Source organism: Poecilia reticulata, linkage group LG6 (assembly GCF_000633615.1).
Source record: "Poecilia reticulata strain Guanapo linkage group LG6, Guppy_female_1.0+MT, whole genome shotgun sequence".
Lineage (NCBI taxonomy): Eukaryota > Metazoa > Chordata > Actinopteri > Cyprinodontiformes > Poeciliidae > Poecilia > Poecilia reticulata.
In genome coordinates, this window is record NC_024336.1 from 10,508,505 (window position 1) to 10,514,457 (window position 5,953).

Sequence of the window (5,953 nt, forward strand, 5' to 3'; positions counted from 1 at the left end):
TTCATGGACAGCCAGGCCAGCGTCTTCATGCCGCAGTAGATCCCCAAACCGTTGCACACCAACACATCCATGATCCACTGGGGGGGGAGAGGACAGCTTTTGTTAAAAAGGTCAGTGAGGTCAAGCCGTATTCCACTCACACGTTGATGGATTACAACTTTTATTAGGACAAAGTGGGAAGCAAGAGACCAACATCCTGATGATTCCTCCGTTAGMGTCATTAAATAAAAGGGAAAATTGTCCTTTCAGAATTGTTTTATAGGAAAAACATTCCCTCATGTATTATTCATGTTTTTTCGAGGTTTCACCAACTCATAATGGACTTTTTAAGACCATTATGAGTTCCAAACAAACGCCCTTTGTTTGGAATCCATCACTTTTACTTGCATTTATTTTGCCAGACTGTGTAATTAAAACTAAGCAGCAAAATGACAGAGAGAAACAGGATTAAGATATTAAATTAGATAAAGAATGATGTTTTGCACTTTTACCAATCGTTATTTTACCGACATGTAGTCTGAATTAAAGCTCCGAGCGTCTCATCTCAAGTGTGTTGGGATAAAAAAAAGTAAGCAGTGGCTGTACGCACATGGTCCCACCAGCACTCTGAGAAGTTCGGTAGTTGATGCTCCAGGCTGTATTCCAGGAACTCAAACATCACACTGATGATCATACACATCCACCAATCCCGAATCATCAGCGTCTGACAGGAAACACAAGACAAAAGACCTGTTAAAGGTGAGGCTGCTCAGAGCGACRGGGCGTCTTCATCTTCAAAATGTCAGGCTGGATCTTCACAGTAAGTAACTACAAAGAGGTTCTTTCATTAAAACAACATATCTAAGATTCTGATGTCATAWACTCACATTATTTTATAAAGGAGGAACAACCCCCCCCCCAAAAAAAATCTTACGAAGTATTTTTGGTCTAGTTTTTAGGGCAGGGGTGTCAAACTCATTTTCGTTTTGAGCCAAATCCAGATCATGAACGCTCTGGTTGTGCCAGAATGTGAACAGGTTTTATCAATATAAACTGTTAAAATATTAATTATTAAAGTTAATTATTGAACATCTTTTCAGTCCCTACAGGATTTTGTGATTCTTTTTGTGATTTTTTTTTTCAATAATAATCAAAGTGTTTGTGGTACTAATTTGGAAATATTTGTGCTTATTTTTGATGGTAAATGCCACTTTCTATTACTCGCTGTATAGATCAAGGACTACAATCTGACATCCTTTATGGTGGATGCAGCTGTTTAGTACAAGTAAAMGTTTTTGACAATTTGAGAAAAATCTGCAATAAACTCCAAATTATTAATGCAAAAAATGGGCAGGAATTTGYGAATTTTTTKGTGAATTTCCATGATAATCCTAAAAAAAACTGGAGGGACTGATTGATATAGTTTGGCAGTAAACAGATAAAAACTGCACTGATTTGATTAATAAGATAATACTTAAGCACATTTAGTGTTTAGTCTAGAATCTAGAGGGCCACATAAATAGCTGTGGCGGGCTGGATTTGGCCCACGGGCCTCGAGTTTGACACATGGCAAGTATCTGAGTACATTTGAAATAAAACAAAACTAAGTTACAAGTACATTTTCTGCAATAATTCCTTAATATTGCTTTTCTTAATTTACTAGTTCAATTGGTAGATTATTTCACTTATGGCAAAAMAARWWWWTTTAAGTRAAATAATCTGTCAAAGGAGGTAGTAATTAATTTTTTTAAAGGAATTATTGTCTTAAAACAAGAAGTTACTTGTCAGTTTTGTCTTATTTSAAGTGTGCCAAGATATTTGCACTAGAAACTAGATTAAAAATACTTGGCTGGACGTTGTGTTTCTGCAGTCTCTTAAGTTGATTGTTGGATAAAGTCKTGGTGTTTACCTTTATGTACCACCCCAGGAAGTGAGCTGGAACGAAGCCATCCATCTTATCCTGCAGAAACAAACAGGCCGATTTCCACCTTGTGCACAACCAGGATTAGAAGTCTGTGAATCTACAGCTGCTTTGGTAACAAATACAATCTTTGCACTTAATGATAACTTCTTAAAAAGCAAGAGACACATAAAGCAGCGCTGACAGACGAGTCAGTGGATATCCGTGTTTCCTTCAGCTTCTCCTCTGGGTCATCATCTCTCTGRAGGATCTGGAGCAGAAACTGCTGATGAACAACCTTTGACCCGATAKGTGCCACACCGCTGAACAGCGACGTAGTGCACCGGGTTCATCTCCAAGAAAAATCAACCACGAGGCTGCCAAAGCTAGCCTATTTATAAAAACAGGAGAAAATGCAGCAGCTGAGTGGATCATGAATGCTCAGTGCTACTTTCCCGTTCTTTCATTTTGTCTTGTAATTAGCAGTTGTTGGATTTTTCTGCCCAATTCAAGCAGGCAGAAGCTATATACGACGCTTCTCTTAAACATCTGATCCCATTCGACATGTTGGAAGTTGTGGACTGACCCACTCGGAGGCTGCAATAAATAGAGAAGGTTCTGGGTCACTGCAACAGATGCTGAGAGCAATCCCAAAGGAAAAACAGTCCCGGTTCTGGAGGTCCGGAAAAAACCCGGGCTTTTAGAGTCGGTCACATGAACGCAGTTGGAGGCGCCGTCTGTGATCCGTTTTAATATTAGTCATGCTACAAGTGGCTCTTTGGACCTTTCAGAATGGCTCTAAACAACAAACTCAAGTCGTTTTGTCCAGTTTTTCCTTTTTATTCTTGMAAAATTGTATTTCCACAAAAATAGACACTAAGAGTATGCATAGTATGCTTTTAGATCCGTTTGTCCTCTGTTGGGATCCATGTGCTTTATTATCATTAGTATTTTTTTTTTTTACATAATTTGCCATTCAGTAGGAAGAAAAAAGATCCATCCTCTTTTCTCAATTGTATGTTTAGCTTTATTGTCAATCCTAAAAATAAAAATAAAATAGTGGATCTTTATATACAACACATTTCATTCAATAGATATTTTGTCTAAAATTATAAGTCATCCTTTTTTCAAAAGACGAGTTTCATTTKGCTGGCCTCAGAGTTAAGATCTCTTCTGGTTGTAAAAGCTTCAGACCCTTACTCCAGAAGCAGYCACATACTTCAGATTACCATCTCTCAGATCAAAACCAGTCTTAGAAAGGCCCAGTCAAAGTACAACTCTAAATCCAGTTGAGATTTTGTGCTTAGATTTGAAAATTACATTGAAGTTTAAGATTGGAAACATGACAARAGCTTTCATGATTTATTTTAAAGGCATTCGAGCGCGAGATCGACTGAAACACATCAGACTCTCACCCAGAGGTTGTGAAAAGGATCCGTGGCGTTGCCCGGGTCGTAGATGAGGCAGTTTCCTCCATAGTCGCGCTCAGGCAGAGCGACCCCTAGTTTAGGGTCAATGTACTTCATGAACTGCCGCCCATCGTGCACCGTCTGTTTCATGACATTGTAATGAAGAAAAACACTGAGGTTATTTGAAAAGAAGCTCTTTTGCAGATCTATGGAGGACTGATAYTGCCAAAATTGTCAACATAAAAAAAAAAAGAAAAAGAATGGCTTGGTAAAGTTATTGTGCCAAATATTGTCAATTATTTAACATGTTTTATTTTTTTAATTTGTCACCTTATATCCATCAGATTTTTTATTTACTTGACTATTTATAAAAAATTACACTTCTAGGTTCTTCTAGATTCACTTTCTAGAAGTTCTAGAAGTGAAGTTTYGCTACATTGGTATTAGCAAAACTATATTAACGTAGGATGAATAAGTGGCAGTAGATTTAAAAATGTCTTGGATACAGAATATGAGAAACAAAAAAATGAGATTGGAAATAAAATTRAAAATTAAATAGTAATATTTAAAATGATAATGTCACACTGCATAATGCAATAATCTGGAGAAGTAATCCTTTTTGGCACATTAATTATTTTACTAAGCTATTTATATATGTATTCAAAATTTCGATAGGATCAGTCTTCCATACAGARCATGATAATCTTATTAGGGCATCAAACATACAKAAAACTTTCATCAAGTTTTAGGTTTACTGGAGCTGCTGGCCAGCTGGCTGACCTCTCTAAACTACAGATCAGGGTTGGCGTCTTGACATTTTAATTAAACTGGGAGAGAGAAAAGAGGCTTCCAGTGACCACTACATAGAAACACCAGGAACTTAAGCAAAAATCANATTTCTAAGAGGAATTTCCTAAACCCACTCCAGCTGCTTCAGGTAGCACTGTAAGGAGATGCAGTACTTCTAATAAACCAAAGGAATATGTGATATTCTTTCTGGATATTGCATAGCCTAYTAAGGTTATGCAAGTTTTTTTTAGAATCAGTTAAATGTTTGAAAGTGATTAATGGTGAGGAAACGGTTGAAAGATCGTTTAAACTATGCAATAAAATAAGTGGAATTTAACTGCTTTAAAATTATTTCTTGCAGAAGAATTCATGGTTTTAATCACATTTTAATTGTAAACTTCAATGGATYTTATTTGGAACATATCAGCTGTTAAATGTTATTGTGGAAAGATGTACTTTATTAATCCTAATCAGTTCATTATACAGTGCATATTAACTACAGATATACATTAGTAAAAATTAATTGGGCCGAGCTCTAAACCCTGTGGCACTCCCCAAGTAACTGATGTGCTAAACAATGCAATGTTGCTCATTGCCTGGTACGCCCAATTTCCAAGATGAAACCTTTTCAGATCTTTTGACCTTTCATTTTTCAATTACATATTACCTTGTTAGTAAAAAAAAAAAAAAGTCCATTAAAGTTTTGGTTTTAACATGACAAAATGTGGAAGAGTAGTATTTAGCACATGTGACGACTCGATTTCCTGAGACAGACCCAAATGTTTCCTGGAACAAAAGAAGCTCAACAGGCTGCTCATCTAGTAGAGATCGTTCAGTTAAAATAAAAAAATTAAACCCTCAATATCTCACGTCATGCTGGGAGATGTAGCCATTTCATTGTAGTTCATAAAAGTATGATGAAACAATGATCTTAAAACGATTCATTCTTCTCCAAACTTAAGTGTTTGCTATAATCCGTTATTGGCAAACTTTTATGATGGCAACAAAAATGTTGCCATCATCATCACAATGAGGCCAACATTGTTGGCCTCATTGTGATGAAACCATGCATTGACCAAAACATACAGCATGATTGCAACAGGCTTGTCGCCTTGGCAACCGAATGACACAAGATGTACTTCTAATTTAAGTTAAAAAAAAAAAGTTCTTCCCTTTTGCAAAAAAAACCCCAACTTCAATTATATTTAGAATATTAACCAGACACATTACAGTTCAGTTTTTATTGATTTTATAAAAAAACTTTATAAAATTACATTGAGCAGCAGCATAATCCTTTTAATAATCCCTAACATGTTCACATTTACTCAAAGTACATTGAAACATGGCTGCACGGAGCTCAAACGACAACATCTAGCGCCCCCGTGTGGCAAAAAGAGATGCTAACCAACCCGCAAACACCAACATGGAAAACAATCTTGTTTAGGCAAAGCTTATTCAATTTTCTGTTCCGATTTTTTTATTTTCACTTTAAGTGTAATTTGGAGACTTTCATTTAATATGGTAAAAATATTTAAATCAATTAAATGACAAAATACAATCTAAGGGGGGGAAACTTTAAAGGATGGGATGAAAAAATAAAGTAACGCATCAGATAAATAGAATATATGTTAAGAAATAACTGCACAGAAATCAGTATTCAKTAAAGACAAGAAATGGCATGTTTCTGTCTAGTGTTTGGCAAAAATGAAGTCAGTTTTCTAAATTCTCCTGCTTTTGAATCAATTACTTACACAAACTACTACAAGTGTCTCGACGCGCTAGATCCCACAGCAGGAAGGACAGAAGCCGTGATTCACAGGCACCGTCTACTTTTGTCAGCATCTTTGTCACAAAGGAGCACATAAAAAAAATAAAA